This window comes from Nicotiana tomentosiformis, chromosome 3, assembly GCF_000390325.3.
Source record: "Nicotiana tomentosiformis chromosome 3, ASM39032v3, whole genome shotgun sequence".
In the NCBI taxonomy this organism is placed as follows: domain Eukaryota; kingdom Viridiplantae; phylum Streptophyta; class Magnoliopsida; order Solanales; family Solanaceae; genus Nicotiana; species Nicotiana tomentosiformis.
The window spans coordinates 38095699-38113960 of NC_090814.1; the positions used below are offsets into that span (position 1 = coordinate 38095699).

Sequence of the window (18262 nt, forward strand, 5' to 3'; positions counted from 1 at the left end):
TTCTATGTCCGTTCGAGGACGAACGGTTGTTTTAGAGGTGGAGAATGTGATGACCCGATAGGTCATCTTATGTTTTAAAACCTAATTCTATGATCCGAAGCCTTACAAATCTCATTTTGTTACCCTCCTCGATTTGCGTGCGCAGTCCGTGCATGTTTACGGAAAGCTTTTATGTTAAAATCTGATAAAAATAAGACTTTTGCCTTAAAAAATTCATTTAAGTTGACTTCGATCAATATTTTGGGCAAACGGTCCCGGTGGGTTCGTATTGTAATTTGGGACCTGGGCGTATGCCCGGAATCGAATTTGGAGGTCCCTAGCTCGAGTTATTGATTTTTGTTGAAAAATTAAAAGTTTGAAAGTTTTATAGTTTTTAAGGATCGACTGATGTTTAGATTATTGATACCAGGTCCGTATTTTAGTTCCAGAGCCCGGTACAGGTCCACTATAATATTTATGACTTGTCTGTCGAATTTTGTGAGAAACGAAGTTGATTTGATGTGATTCGGACGTTCGGTTGTGAAAATAGAAGTTTTAAAATTTTCTTGAAAATTTCATTTGATTTGGTGTCCGATTCGTAGTTCTAGCCGTTATTTTGGTGTTTTGATCGCGCGAACGATTTCGTATGATGTTTTAGGACTTGTGTGCTTGTTTGGTTTGGAGCCCCGAGGGCTCGGGTGAGTTTCGGATAGGCTACGGGGTGAATTGGACTAAGAAAATTCTGGTGTTTTGCTGCAGCTGGTGTTCTGGTGCGTTGTGCTTCGTGATCGCGAAGCCATTCTCGCGATCGCGAAGGGGATCTGGGTTGGAGGAGAATTTTTCACTACGCGAACGCGAGACCATGGTCATGAACGCGGAGCATTGGGGGGTTTGCTTTACGCGAACGCGATCCGTCATAAGCGAACGCATAGCTTTAGCTAGGCTCGGTAGGGGGCTTAAGTTGACTCTATGCGGACGCGACCCCTGTCTCGCGAACGCGAAGGTGAGGCGGGCTGTACCTTCACGAACGCGTGATGTCTCCCGCGATCGCGTAAGCTACTAGGGCTCTGTTCTTTGCGAACGCATCAGTGTTCACGCGAACGCGATGAACACTATCACTCAAGGATAAAAACAGTCCCAATTACGGGATTTTTTCCATTCCTTCAAAATTTCAAAACTAGAAGACCTAGAGGCGATTTTCCTAAAACATTTTCTTTCCCAATTTGTTGGTAAGTGATTCTAACCTACTTTCTTCCAATTACCCATTACATTTCATGAGTTTTCAACCTAAAATCTAAAGTTTCCATGGTGGAATTGGGGGTTTTTGGGTAGAAATTAGGGATTTGGTAAATTGGGGATTTAGACTCCAAATTGAGGTCGGATTCCAAAACAAATTACATAACCGGGCTCGGAGTGAATGGGTAATCAGATTTTGGTCCGAATTTCGGGTTTGGACCACGCAAGCATGGGAGTTGACTTTTGTTTACTTTTTCAATAATGACCTAAATTGAATTCTTTGCAATCGTGGGTAGTTCCTAAGACTTAATTTGAATCGTTTGATTGGTAAATTGCTAGATTCTATTGGTTCGGATGCTCGTTTGAAAGGCAAATCTATGATTGAGCTTTGAGTGGACCTTTGGAGTGAGGTAAGTATCGTGGTTAACCCCGACATGAGGGATTAGGAATTATTTGTCTATTTGCTACATGTTTAGATGTTGGGTACAACGTATATGTAAGGTGACGAGTACTAATGCGTTGTTGTCGGGTTAAAGCATGCGGGTGAAACATGTTCCTTGTAGTTTATTGCTTACTTGATCTTGTTATCCATGCTTAGACTAGTTACTTACTAAATTGATCGTACTTATCGTATTTTATGGGTTTTTTGATAATTGAGTATTGATTCCAAACTTGAGATTTGTATTGTGGAACCATTGTTGAAGTAAGGCTTGTTCTTGTTGATTCTATCTCCCTGCTATTACTTGTTCATTGATATATGGTAAGGGAGAGTGTTAATGCACGAAGGGTGATGCCGTGCCATATTGTGAGTGTTAATGCACGAAGGGGGATGCCGTGTCACGCCCCGAACATGGGGGGCGAGAACGGCACCCGGTGCCTCACCTATCCTTGCGTACCAACTTGCGACTAAGGGACTCTGAACATATAATGTCATACTTTGGCCATGGGGCCACATTGCAAGACAGTTGTGAAGCAAAATATAAAACTGAACGGAAACTAACGCTGACTAAACATCAATATAAAGCTGGGCCGACAAGACCGTCATAACTACTACAGCTGGCAAACCAACAAAATATACATACAAGGCCTAACTGATGGATGTATTGTGATTGGAACAGGGCCCCGACCTACCCATAACATATATACATATACACACAAGATGTACATAAAATGCTAGACCCAGCAACTCCGAAGGATGTGGAGCTTACCGATCAAGCTGAACTCGGGCAACACCTACTAAGAAGGTCTACCTGTCTATCTGTCTGAACCTTCACGCATGTTATGCAGCATCCCCGACAAAAGGGACGTCAGTACGGAATAATGTACCGAGTATGTAAGGCAACATAATAACTTAAAGCTGAAAACTGAACTGATAATATAATAACTGAAAGTAACTGGGAGTCAAAGGTAATCTGAAGATATGCTTACCTTGCTGATACTGACTCAACTCTTTCAATATAGTAAGTAAAATTGTTGTCCGGCCTTATAAGGCTCGATATATATATATATATATATATATATATATATATATATATCGAGTATATATATATATATATATATATATATATCTGTATCTCGCTCATTGTCGCTCGGCCGTAGTAGGCTTGCTCATTGGCGCTCGGCCATATTAGGATCTGTATCTCGGCCATTCTGGGCTCGCTCATAGGCACTCGGCCACAGTAGGCTCGGTATATAACTTACCATCTGATCAGAGGTTGCCCAATAGGGGCCTGCCCACCGATTATAGCTCGACGATGGTGAAAATACTGTAATACTGTATATATATAGACCCTCCGCTCTCTTGACTGGAAGAAGACAATACTCAATTGAATATGAAGTCCCGATAAGGGAGAATACTGTAACTTATGAGACTAGGATAATGTATATAAATTCGGGAGTATGAACTTCTCTTTATGCCTCGTTATCAAACACATGTAATTACGAGATAATGCCAATATGAAGGAAAGGTTTAGCCTTAACATACTTGAGCCGATTCTCTTGACAATCCATCTAATACATGCCAATTGCGACAAAACTTGTAACGGCGGATCGAAGTAGGGAAACATCCGTATGATATTCTTGAGAAAGATTGCATCGTAGTTCCTTAGAATCGCAAAATCTCAAGTTGCTAAGTATTAAGTAGTCTTGTATGAGATTTGATTCTAGCAAATCCCGTATGTAATTCATATGGAATTATAAACGATTTTGACAATTCACCAGCTCCAACCATTGTCAAATCACATATGAAATCTTTCTGAAATGTATGCTTGCATCTTCTAATCTTAAAAGGATTGGCAAACATTAGCTTGCATGTGTTGAGAGAAATGGATATTATTATGCAAACTTTTATCAGAAGGCTAAAGAGAATGTGAATCACTTTGTATGCTTTAACAATGTGACACCTTGTTACATAGTATATAGTCACTTGTTGGATTTATTATCCACTTCATGGGATGCCACGATTGGTGCTTTTAGCCTTATCCAAATAATTAACCTTTTCCTTAATGAATTCATTGATCCCCACTAATCCAATAATTAATCAATTACCTACATAATTAAGAATTATCTCAAATTACTTAAAATACTACTTACTTTTAACACACTTTATACACCTTACTATCATGGTCATATGGTACTAGTCTATAAATATCGGGTATTGTAGCTCGAACCGTATTTTATCCCAAATTATCAAACTTCGACGAAACTCATTTTCTTCGATTTGCTTACCCTCTCACCTTCACGAATTTACTTATCCCTTATTTGAAATAGCATCATACTTATAATCCCAAGATAATCTCAATCCCGAGCTTACGTTGATTAACTTAAGATAAAACTTTAACATCAAAAAATGCGGGATATAACATCTCATTTCTGAGCTTTCATCAATTTATTTATGGCATACTTTCACGTACGAAAATATGGGATGTACCATCATTCCCCCCTTTGGAACATTCGTCCTCGAATGTTGACTGATGCACTTATCATTTTCATAACCTATGTCATCTAGGTTGTTACACCCCATATTTTCGTACATGAAAGTATGCCATAAATAAATTAATAGAAGCTCAGAAATGAGATGTTACATCCCGCATTTTCGAACGTTAAAGTTTCGTCGTAAGTTAATCGACGCAAGTTCGGGAATAAAATTATTTTGTGATTATAAGCATTATGCTATTTTAAACAAGTAATGAGTAAATTGGTGAAAGTGAGAGGGTAAACAAATTGAAAAAAATAAATTTCGTCGAATTTTGACATTTTGGGATAAAATACGGTCCGAGCTAAAATACTCGGTATATATGGACTAGTGCCATACAAGGTACCATATGGCTATGATAGTAAGGTTTATAAAATATATTAAAATTGAGTAGTATTTTATGTAATTTGAGATAATTCTTAATTATGTGAGTAATTGATTAATTATTGGACTAGTGGGGAAATTAATGAATTAATTAAGAAAAAGGGGTAGATAATTGGATAAGTAAGGGGGGTTCACGTGGCAGCACCCTTAAATCATATGTATGACTCTTTAAGTCATTACATTAGGTGGCAACCTAACTTATCAATTTCAAGACACCTAAATTCTAGGATCTCAAATAAAAAGCAACACTTTTCATTCTCAAACACACATCATACGTGAGGTTTGGAGATTAGCAAAGTGACTTTGTTACAAATTGTTACCAATTTCGTGAAAATTCCTACAAAACATTAGCAACGTGATTTTGATTCTTCAACCAATTCCTACACCAAATAATTCCAACGAGAATTATTAGCACATTAGCAACGTGAAATTTTGCGATTCTAAGGGAGTACGGTATAACTTTTTCCAGGAATATCATACGGATTTTTCTCTACTCCAGGTATATTAAGGCTATCCCTTCTTTCTTTTTGGCATGATCAATACGATACAAACGAAACGAGCAAATGCACAATTTTCATAAATGACTCTATTCATAGAAATATTAAGGGTGTCTATATTCTTGATTCCCCATGTGAATTATTATTATATCTTCTGTTCATGGGTCTCAGAAAAATACGTATTTGATAAAATTTATCCGACAGGCATATTATTTTTATGACATTCTGAGAAAATTTTATTAATGTATTTCTCATGCATTTCATGCATTTAAACATGTACATTTACCCATGACCAGATGGCGTTATATACGCGTATATTATATGTATATGGGATATGGGAAAAGGTTATGGCGTTATATACGCACCACCACCTGATCAGCTGGTACACGTTGATGATTTGTCCATAGTGGCCGAAATAATATGATGGGATGCCCTTAGAGGCTTGATGATGTTATGAACGCATATACCAATGCATGGTATGACATTTATACGCATATGCATGATATTATAAAAATGAAATGATTCACAGAGCTATGCAGACGTACATGTCGAGTCTTCTACTTCATGTTTCTCTCATGTCTATTATTTACTGATTTTCATTCCTTACATACTCGGTACATTATTTGTATAAACGTCCCTTTTACCTGGGAACGCTGCGTTTCATGCCCGCAGGTCTCGATAGATAGGTCAAAAGTCCTCCAAGTAGGCGATCAGCTCAGCGGATGATGTTGGTGTACTCCATTTGTTCCGAAGTTGCTTATGTGGTCAGTATGATTAGGACATGTACTGATTAGTATGGTGGGGCCCTGTCCCAACCTTTATGACATTTATGTACTCTTAGAGGCTTGTAGACATATGTCGTGTACGTGAAAGATTGTACGGCCTATGTTTTGAGTTTATAAATGATGATGTTGACCTATTAGTCCCATATTTTACATGTATATGATGATGTAATAAGAAAGATACGTTACGTTGGTACTCGGTTGAGTAAGGTACCGGGTGCCCGTCGCGGCCCATCGGCTTGGGTCGTGACAAAAGTGGTATCAGAGCAGTTCTGTCCTAGGGAGTCTACAAGCCGTGTCTAGTAGAGTCTTGTTTATGGGTGTGTCGTGCACCACACTTATAAGTAGGAGGCTATAGGGCATTTAGGACTGTCACTCTTTCTTCTTACTCTAGATCGTGCGGTAGAGCTCAGTTGTAAGAACTCAATTTCCTAAACTCTATCTTATTCATAATACGATGATGCCTATATCCAGAAAGACGGTTGGTAAGAGATATAGTTGTGGAAGAGTTGAGTTAGAGGAACTCAATTTTTGGCATCATGCTTATGATGGATAAATATGAGGTATTCAGCAGATCATATGTATATAAGATGTGTAAGCTTCTTGATAAGGATCCCTAAGGCAAGAATGCCTATCCACTCTTATAGTAAAAAGCAATGAAAGAATAAGAAAGTATAAGTTTCAACAAGTAAAAGAAGCAAGGTGAAGAGGGGTACGAGGTATCTAGTTAGTAGAGATGAACATTATCTACAATTCAAGCATAGAAATATAAGCATTTTGAGTTACCTTCAATTGTAACAAAGGTATGTACAATTGGCCACACCCATCTCATTTATGCCCTATGGAAGCTAACATAAGTAGTATAAGAGAAGGACGAATATCAGGATCCGGCTGGGGTTAGAATGACCCAAAATGGTGGGTGGATTGTTTGTGTTAGTTGACATTTCCAAAGTATATTGCAAATGTGCTAACAGATCTCTTTGTGAGACACCCAGATGGTGAACTCTACAATAGTACAGCCAGATATGAATATTACAAAGATAGGCACTGGAAGCCTGGAAGGGATAAATATTACCTTAGTGTGGCTCCCATCTCTGGAAGAAAGAGAATGCTAGGCAATTCGAGGAGCCAATGGATGGAGCAAGAGGGGCTAAAAGCAAAAGAATATTTTGTTCGAGTTTTTAGAATAAAGTGATAGACATAAATGTTAGCAGGAAAATAAGAAGAGAGTTAATGGAGCAGTATGAGTAAAATGTGGTACATGGATGACAACGATAGATCAAAAAAAGATAATATTACATAGTCTATAGTCAAGTGAAGGGAAAACGAGAGGTGACAAGTCTTGGGACAACAAAAGAGTGTAGACCATAAAGTCATATCCTCACTTCGAAAAATAAGTTCATGACTCCGACACAACTACCGAAAGGAAGAATTAGACCCCAGAATAATAGAAATCAGTATGGGCTGGTGAACAAGATAAACTAAACATGAATTAGGAACTGAGTGACTTGATAATAGACAGCATCATGAGAATTTTAGATTTGCGTTGTGGCGATAATAGAATTGACAACAAAAGACGATTCATGAGAAATTCAGAGAATGGTCATTCAGGAAGACGCTTCCCTAAAAGCAAGCAATATGAATAAAGTTAAGCTTAAGGGATTGTATGTGCCAGTTGCACTAAGTGTCACCATTGCGAGTAAGGGAGTTTGTTATCCTTGGTATAGAAGGATTTTCACAAGGCGAGTAAGGGTCATTGATGTTGTGAAACGATGCCAAAGATGAAGAGGTAAAACATCTATAGGTAGATCCTCGTGACTTCAGCTCTTAGTACTCCCCTAAAGGGGGGAATATGGAGTGATGTGGCATTAAGTCAGAATTAAGTGGTTCTAGTGACTATAGAATGGTAAAGGAAGAATGCGATAAAAATAAAAATAAAAGGGAATGAGATGACACTTATCCAAACCCTATAGATATGCTATGATTCCAGAATATTGTGTAAGCACGACGTCAAGGAGAGGAAGTAAGGGTTCCTGCCTGAGCTGTTATTAGTAAATAAGGAGCCAGTGCGAGACGTAAGTTAAGGCAAAGGAAATAACTCAAGAAAGATTACGCGAAATATTGAGATGAGAATGGGCCAACGAGTAGTTAGTAATTGATCAGGAAGAGCCTAGTTATGGCTAGACAGGAGGTTACAGATGAAATCAGCAAATCATGAAAGATAAGCATAGTAAAACCCAATATACTGAATTCAGCCTCGCAGTATTGTTATTGTAATACTTGACATATATTCAGATAGGAGTCAGGGTAGTTAAAGGTACCATATGAATGTTACGAGAATAAAAGAGAGTGCCCCTGGGAAGACAGTCAAAATATTAGTTCAGAGGCAACCCTACAAGCACAAGGGCGTGGAGATAAGTAACTACGAATAATTATAGGCAAGGATGGACATCAAAAGGTCCGCAATAAGCTCACAACTTTACAAGAGACAGAGGGTCCTCCCTAAATACTACAATGAAAGACTAGCTGAGAAAGTAAGGAAGAAGGCTTCAACCTAAGCTCAGTGACCTAAGGAGGGAATGGTCTTATAAAAACAATATCACAATAACATTGTATGCACTTCATAAGAAAGTGGCACCTACCATGGCCAATGAGCTGGGAGTAAAAACAAAATTAATATTCGAGACCATATGATTTGCACAAAAATCTCAGCATATGTGAGAACTCAGATAAGCTAAGTATGCACGCAACAAGGGGCAAAGACCAGAAAAGGCAATTGCTTACGTTTGAAGGAAATTGAGATGGAATGAAAGGAATTATTCGATTAATGATCAGCCGTAAAAGACTCCGGTATAAGTTAAAAGAAGGAATTGGGTCCAGATCATAGATAAAGGATTGAATCATTAGAAGATTGTATCGTGGTTTTCCATAGCGTCCATGAAAGGCTAAAAGTAATAACTAAATGCCATGAGTCGTAGATTGGAAGATAGCTTAAGCCTACATAAAGGTTGATCAGAAGGAAGAGGAAACTGAAGAGTTATATCAACCAAGTAAATCAGGAGTCTGATTATTGGCCCCAGACAATTATAGAAAACGTGATTGAGAACATTGCAGGATCATCCTTAATATTAGAGGTATAAGAGAGATAGTACAGTATCCATATTCTATAATGGTCTACGATAAAGTCAGTTAGAAGAGTACCAGCCTCATAAGAAGTCAATATGAAGCTCCCACCTGAGTATGTATGCACTAGAGGTGTGAGTATTATAATAGAGCTTCAAGTCGCGGATGTGAATTATACCTATGTGGAAGGGAGGTCATGAAAGAGATAGAAGATGTGATGCGAGATTTTAAGGTAAGTAAGGTAAAGGTAAACAACGTACTAGATACTCAAATGCAGAAGGTTGCGAATAGTCCATACTTCGGATAGAAGGCTAGAAGCACTGGGATTCAGTATCCAGGAATGATTGCGGCATCGTCAGTGGCATATATCTTCCAGCCTATGGTTTTTTAAATATTGAGAGGTCTAGCTAAAAGAGTAAAGAAGAGTTTGAGACAATGTGATGTCTCACTTGATGTTCCGAAATAACATTAGGAATTCTATGGTGCAAGTAAGTTGAAAGAAGGTTGCGAATAGTATAAATAGATACGTAGAGGTCGCAAGCTAAAGTATAAGTAAAGCGGCGAAGTTTTATGACAGGAGTAAGGATGAGAAAGGACAAGTAAGAAGGTGACGAAAATGGATAAGTCCTCGAGATTAAGCTCATGAAAATAAGAGAGCTGATGGTTTCTCTAAGTTATAGAAAGCTCAGTATAGCCTGAATGAACTCAAAGGAGTCTAAGACTAATATCATCTAGAGTGGAATGAGGGTGTGGTTGTGATAGATAAAGGATGACGTTTGGGCCTTCGATGGAGTAATGACTTGAAGAGGATTTCATGAATTGTACGGGATTAAAATACCCATGTAAGGTGAGTCATATTGGGATGCTATAAAATACGGTTAGTATCACCCCTAGCGGCAGTATTACATAAGAGATCAAGTTATCAGTGGTAGATGATAGATCAACATTAAGGTGAATCAACAGTGGATGGACAAAAGTATGAGGTGAGATTAGGCCGTCATTCTTAAGATGAACAAGTGATGAGAAAGCATTAAAGGACTTAGATTTATACATATGGGATAAGTAACGAAAGTAACCTGGAGTTCGGTAGTAGACCTCAGTAACGATAAATCGAAGTAAGAGTTATGGTATAGTATGACCTACCTAGATGCAGTAAAGTCATACGAATGGATAAGCAGATCTATGAAATAAGGTATAACAATATTCGTAATTTCGAAAAAGTACCAAGCGAAGAACTTCAGTATACCTATAGATGCCCAGAGGGACATCTTATTAAGCTTTGTATACGCTTGCGAAATGAGGCCTAGAGATTGACTAAAAGCTGGAGGAAAGAAGAGAGAAGAATCGCATAGGCGCGCATACAAGGAAAAAGTCATACAGGCTGCGTGATAGAAGGTAGCAATAGTTATGAGATTGGAAGGATTCCGACCACAAGTCGTGGTATGAGAAAGAGGCCTAAAGTGGGGAATGCCCTGGCCTTTGGAATTATTTACAGAACAGTTGCCTAAATGGCAAGAACCATATTAAAGTATTCGCAAGAGCTAGGGATTATGAGAATGATAAGTGCATCAGTCAACATTCGAGGACGAATGTTCCAAAGGAGGGAATGATATTACACCCCTTGTTTTCATACATGCAAGTATTCCATAAATAAATTAATGGAAGCTCGGAAATGAGATGTTACATCCCGCATTTTCGAACGTTAAAGTTTCGTCGTAGGTTAATCGACGCAAGTTCGGGAATGAAATTATTTTGTGATTATAAGCATTATGCTATTTTAAATAAGTGATGAGTAAATTGGTGAAGATGAGAGGGTAAGAAAATCGAAGAAAATAAATTTTATCGAAGTTTGACATTTTGGGATAAAATACGGTCCGAGCTAAAATACCTGGTATTTATGGACTAGTGCTATACAAGGTACCATATGGCTACGATAGTAAGGTTTATAAAGTATATTAAAAGTGAGTAGTATTTTATGTAATTTGAGATAATTCTTAATTATGTGGGTAATTGATTAATTATTGGACTAGTGGGGGAATTAATGAATTAATTAAGAAAAAGGGGTGGATAATTGGATAAGTAAGGGGGGATTCACGTGGCACCACCCCTTAAATCATACGTATGACTCTTTAAGTCATTACGTTAGGTGGCAACCTAACTTATCAATTTCAAGACACCTAAATTCTAGGATCTTAAATAAAAAGCAACACTTTTCATTCTCAAACACACATCAGACGTGAGGTTTGGAGATTAGCAAAGTGACTTTGTTACAAATTGTTACCAATTTCGTGAAAATTCCTACAAAACATTAGCAATGTGATTTTGATTCTTCAACCAATTCCTACACCAAATAATTCCAATGAGAATTATTAGCACATTAGCAACGTGAGATTTTGCGATTCTAAGGGAGTACGGTGCAACGTTTTCCAGGAATATCATACGGATTTTTCTCTACTCCAGGTATGTTAAGGCTATCCCTTCTTTCTTTTTGGCATGATCAATACGATACAAACTAAACGAGCAAATGCACAATTTTTATAAATGACTCTATTCATAGAAATATTAAGGGTGTCTATATTCTTGATTCCCCATGTGAATTATTATTATATCTTCTGTTCATGGATCTCAAAAAAATATGTATTTGATAAAATTTATCCGACAGGCATATTATTTTTATGACATTCTGAGAAAATCTTATTAACGTATTTCTCATGCATTTATACATTTACATTGACCCATGACCAGATGGCGTTATATACGTGTATATTATATGTATATGGGATATGGGAAAAGGTTATGGCGTTATATACACACCACCACCTGATCAGCTAGTATACATTGATGATTTGCCCACAGTGGGCGAAATGATATGATGGGATGCCCTCAGAGGCTTGATGATGTTATGAACGCATATACCAATGCATGGTATAAAATTTATATGTATATGCATGACATTATAAAAATAAAATGATTCACAGAGCTATGCAGACGTTCATGTCGAGTCTTTTACTCCATGTTTCTCTTATGTCTATTATTTACTAATTTTCATTCCTTACATACTCGGTATATTATTTGTAATGACGTCCCTTTTGCCTAGGGATGCTACGTTTCATGCCCGCAGGTCTCGATAAACAGGTCGAGAGTCCTCCAAGTAGGAGATTAGCTTAGCGGAAGATGTTGGTGCACTCCATTTTTTTCGGAGTTGCTTATATGGTCAATATGATTAGGACATGTACTGATTAGTATGGCGGGGCCCTATTCCAACTTTTATGACATTTATGTACTTTTAGAGGCGTGTATACCTATGTCATGTACGTGAAAGATTGTACGGCCACGTCGGCCTATGTTTTGAGTTTATAAATGATGATGTTGGCTTATTAGGCCCGTATGTCACGTGTATATGATGATGTAATAAGAAAGATACGTTACGTTGGTACTCGGTTGAGTAAGGTACCGGGTGCCTATCGTGGCCCATCGGCTTGGGTCGTGACATAGGCAACTGTTCTGTTTATAATTCCAAAGGCCAGGGCATTCCCCTCTTTAGGCCTCTTTCTCACACCATGACTTGTGGTCGGAATCCTTCTAATCTCGTAACTGTTGCTACCTTCTATCATGCAGCTTGTACGACTTTGTTTTTTTGCATGTACGCCTATGCGACTCTTCCCTTCAGCTTTTAGCTAATCTCTAGGCCTCACTTTGGGAACATATACAGAACTTGACAATGTCCCTCTGGGCATCTATAGGTATACTGAAGTTCTTTGCTCGGTACTTTGTCGAACTTATGAATATTGCTATACCTTATTTCATAGATCCGTTTATCCATCCTTATGACTTTACTACATCTAGGTAGGTCATACTATACCATAACTCTTACTTCAATTTACCGTTACTGAGGTCTGCTACCATACTCTAGGTTACTCTTGTTGCTTATCCTTAAGGCTGATAGCCTAATCTCATCTCATACTTTGTAACTTTTATCCATCTATTGTTGATTCACCTCAAAATTGATCTACAATCTACCACTGATAACTTGAAACCTCTTACATAATCACTAGGGCTCACGTTGCATCATGGAACATTGGAAGTGATTTTACTGATCCACCTAGGGGCGATACGATACTATACTTCCATAATCGTATTTCATAGCATCCCAATGTGATTCTCCTTACGTGTGTATTTTAATTCTGTACAATTCATGAAATCCCCTTTTTTTTTCTTCAAATTATTACTCAATCGAAAGCCCAAACGTCATCCTTTATCTATCACACTCACACCCTCGTTCTACTACCAGGGCAGCATTCCATCTCTTCTAATGCTACTAGTCTTAGACTCATTTGAGTTCATTCAGGCTATACTGAGCTTTCTATAATTTAGAGAAACCATCAGCTCTCTTATTTCCATGGGCTTAATTCCAAGGACTTATCCATTCTCGTTGCCTTCTCACTCGCCCTTTCTTATCCTTACTCCTATCTTCCTAAAATCTTGTCGCTCTACCATACTTTAGCTTGCGATTTACACATATCCATTTATACTACTCGCAACCTTCGTTCAACTTGCTTGCCCCATAGATTTCCTTATATTATTCTGGAACATCAAACGAGGGATCACATCGTCTCTAACTCTTCTTTACTTTCTTGACTAGGCCTCTTGATACCTAGAAACCATAGGCTGGAAGATATGCCACTGTCAACGCCGCTATCATTCCTGGATACCAAATCTCAACGCTTCTAGCCTTCTATCTGAAGTATGGACTATTCGCAACCTTCTGCATTTGAGTATCTAGTACGTTGTTCACCTTTACCTTACTTACCTTAAAATCTTGCATCACATCTTCTATCTCTTTTCATGACCTCCCTTCCACGTAGGTATACTTCATATCCACAACTTGAAGCTCTTATTATAATACTCGCACCTCTGGTGCATACACAATCCGGTGGGAGCTTCATAATGAATTCTTATGAGGCTGGTACTCTTCTAACTGGCTTTATCGTAGAGCCATTATAGAATATGGTTGTCGTACTATCTCTCTTGTACCTCTGATATTAAGAGTGATTCTGCTATGTTCTTAATCACGATTTGTATAATTTTCTAGGTCCAATAATCAGACTCCTGATTTTTTTTGGTTGATGTAACTCTTTAGTTTCCTCTTCCTTCTGATCAACCTTCATGTAGGCTTGAGCTATCATCCGATCTGCGGCTCCTGGTATTAGTTATTACTTTATCCTTTCATGGGCGCTATGGAATATCCATTATACAATCTTCTAACTATGCCATGGGCTCAATTCTTTCTTTTAACTTATACCGAAGTCTCTGCGGCTGTATGAGTGTCAACATATATGTTGCATGGATAATACTCCGAACTTTTAAGTGCGTTCATAACATAACTAACTCTGGACCATCGATCGAATAATTCTTTTCGTTCCTTCTCAACTTTCTTCAAACGTAAGCAATTACTTTTCCTGGTCTTTCTGCCCCCTTGTTGCATGCATACCTAGCTTATCTTAGTTTCCACGTATGCCAGAATTTTCATGTAACTCATATGATCTCGAATATTACTTTTAACTTTACTTCCCGTTCATTAGCCATGGTAGGTGCCACTTTCTCATGAAGTGCATACAAAGTTGTAGTGAGACTGTTTTTACATGACCATTTCTTCTTTAAGTTACTATGCTTAGGTGGAAGCCTTCTTCCTTATTTCCTCAGCTAGTCTTTCATTGTAGTATTTAGGGAGAACCCCCTAATTCTTGCAAAGCTGCGAGCTTACTACCTTGTTTACCCGACGGAATTTTTGATGTTCTTTCTTACTTGTAATTATCCTTACTTACTTACCTCCATGCCCTTGTGCTCGTAGGGTTGCTTCTGAACTTAAATTTTGAATGTTTCCCAGTGGCACTCTCTTTTATTTCTGTAACACTCATATTGTACCTTTTTAACCACCCAACTCCTATCTGAATATTTTTCAAGGATCACGATGTCATAACTATGAGGCTGAATTCACTATATTGGGTTTACTATATTTATCTTGCACGATCTGTTGATTTGTCTATATCCTCTTGTCTAGCCATAGCTAGGCTCTTCCTGAATCAACTAATAACTACTCGTTGGCCCATTCTCATATCTATATTATGCGTAACATCCCTCTTGGGTTATTGTTTTTGTCTTAACTCACCTTTTGCACTAGCTCCTTATGTCTCAAGTGTTCATTCACACTTATTTATCAATAACATCCTGGGGGAAACCTTCACTGTCTCTCCCCGGCGTTGTACTTGCATTATGTTTTGGAGTCGTAGCATATCTGTAGGATTTGGATAGGTGCAATCTCATTCCTTTCTCATTTTTTTATCACATTCTTCCTTTACCATTCCATAGTTACTAGAATCACTTACTTTCGACTTAATGGCACATTACTCCATATTCCCCCCTTTAGGGGAGTATTAAGATTTAGTGCTACGATGATCTACGTATAGATGTTTTGCCTTTTCATCTTTGGCGTCTTTTCACATCATCGATGACCCTTACTCACCTTGCAGTAATCCTTCTGTACAGAGGATAATAAATTTCCTTACTCGCAAGGATGACACTTAGATAACTGGCACATACAGTCCCTTAAGCTTAACTTTGCTCACATTTCTTGCTTTAAGGAAGCGTCTTCCTGAAAGACCATTCTCTGAATTTCTCATGATTCTTCTTCTATTGTCCATTTTATTATCGCCGGAACGAAATCTAAAATTCTCATGATATCAACCTTTATCACCTCACTCAGTCCCTAATTCATATTTAGTTTATCTTGTTCACCAGCCCACACTGATTTCTATTATTCTGGGGTCTAACTTTTCCTTCTGGTAGTCACGTTAGAGTCACGGACTTATTTCTCGAAATGAGGATATGACTTTATGGCCTATACTCTTTTGTTGTCTCCAGGCCTGGCACCTCTCGTCTTTTCCTTCCCTTGACTATAGACTATGTAATACTGTCATTTTATTTTTTTCTACCGTTGTCATCCATGTATCACATCTTACGCATAATGCCTCATTAACTCTCTTCTTATTTCCTGCTACATTTATATCTATCACTTTATTCAGAAAACACGAACAAGATATTCTTATGCTTTTGTCTCCCCTTGCTCCATCAATTGGCTCTTCGGGTTGCCTAACATTCTTTCTTGCTCCATCAATTGGCTCATGGAAGAGATATTTATCCCTTCCATGATTTCAGTACCTATCTTTGTAGTACTCATATCTAGCTGTACTATTTTAGAGTGCACCATCTAGGTGTCTCAAAAGGAGATCTATTAGCATATTTGCAATATCCTTCAAAAATGTCAACTAACGCAAACAATCCATCCATCATTTTGGGTTACTCTAACCCCAGTCGGATCCTGATATTCCGTCCTTCTCTTAAACCATATTTGTTAGCTCCAATAGGGCATAACTTAGATTGGTGTGGCCAATTGTGCATACCTCTGTTACTGTTGAAGGTAAGTCATAATGCTTATATCTCTTCCTGAATGGTAAATAATGATAATCTTCACTAACTGGGCACCTCGTACCCTTCTTCATCTTGCTTCTTTTACTTGTTGAAATTTGTATCTATCTTCTCAATCTCTCATTGCCTTTCACCATAGGGGTAGATAAAAATTCTTGCCTTAAGGCTCCTTATCAAGAGGCTTACATGTCTTAGTACACACATGATCTACTGAAGACCTTACATTTATCAATCATAGAAATGATGCAAACTCAAGTTTCTCTGACTCAACTCTTCCACAGCCACATTTAATCCCTTACCAACCATCTTTCTAGATGTAGGCATCGTCGTATTATGAATAAGATAGAGTTTAGGAAATTGAGTTCTTACAACTAAGCTCTACCACACGATCTAGAGTAAGAAGAAAGAGTGACAGTCCTAAATGCCCTGTAGCCTCCTGCTTATAAGTGTGGTGCACAACATACCCATAAATAAGACTCTACTAGACACGGCTTGTAGACTCCCTAGGATAGAACTGCTCTGATACCACTTCTGTCGCGCCCCAAACATGGAGGGTGAAACCGGCACCCGGTGCCTCACCCATCATTGCATACAAACTTGCGACTAAGGGACTCTGAACATATAATGTCATACTTTGGCCATGGAGCCACATTGCAAGACAGTTGCGAAGCAAAATATAAAACTGAACGGAAACTAATGCTGACTAAACATCAATATAAAGCTGGGCCGACAAGACCGTCATAACTACTACAGCTGGCAAACCAACAAAATATATATACAAGGCCTACAAGCCCAACATACTGCACTATCTGATAGGATATGTCTACAAGCCTCTACCGATGGATGTACTGTGATCGGAACAGGGCCTCGACCTACCCATAACATATATATATATATACACATAAGATATACATAAAACGCTAGACCCAGCAACTCCGAAGGATATGGAGCTTACCAATCAAGCTGAACTCGGGCAACACCTACTAAGGAGGTCTACCCGTCTATCTGTCTGAACCTGCACGCATGAAATGCAGCGTCCCCGACAAAAGGGATGTCAGTACGAAATAATGTATCGAGTATGTAAGGTAACCGAATAACTGAAAGCTGAAACTGAACTGATAATATAATAACTGAAAGTAACTGGGAGTCAAAGGTAATCTGAAGATATGCTTACCTGTTGATACTAACTCAACTCTCTCAATATAGTAAGTAAAATTATTGTCCGGCCTTATAAGGCTCGGTATATATATATATATATATATATATATATATATATATATATATATATATATATATATATATATATATATAACTGTTCTGTTGTAGTAGGCTCGCTCATAGGCGCTCGACCATACTAGGCTCTGTATCTCGGTCATTCTGGGCTCGCTCATAGGCGCTCGTCCACAGTAGGCTCGGTATATAACTTACCAACTGATCAGAGGTTGCTCAATAGGGGCATGCCCATTGATTATAGCTCGATGGTGGTAAAAATACTGTAATACTGTATATATATATAGACCCTCCGCTCTCTTGGCTGGAAGAAAACAATACTCAATTGAACATGAAGTCCCGATAAGGGAGAATACTGTAACTTATGAGACTAGGATAATGTATATAAATTCGGGAGTATGAACTTTTCTTTATGCCTCGTTATCAAACACATGTAATTACGAGATCATGCCAAAATGAAGGAAAGGTTTAGCCTTAACATATCTGAGCCGATTCTCTTGACAATCCATCTAATACATGCCAATTACGACAAAACACGTAATGGCGGATCGAAGTAGGGAAAATCCGTCTGA

The 18262-nt window shown here is 38.2% G+C and overlaps 1 long non-coding RNA gene across 1 annotated transcript in view; it reads left to right on the forward strand.

Annotated features, from left to right (window-relative positions):
• The first annotated feature begins 5004 nt into the window (after positions 1 to 5004).
• The window catches only part of LOC138908733 (uncharacterized), a 174955-nt gene continuing 161697 nt past the window's right edge, over positions 5005 to 18262 (forward strand). The window contains exon 1 of the long non-coding RNA XR_011415136.1: positions 5005 to 5072. This is a non-coding gene — a long non-coding RNA (uncharacterized lncRNA). The remainder of the gene's footprint in view (positions 5073 to 18262) is intronic.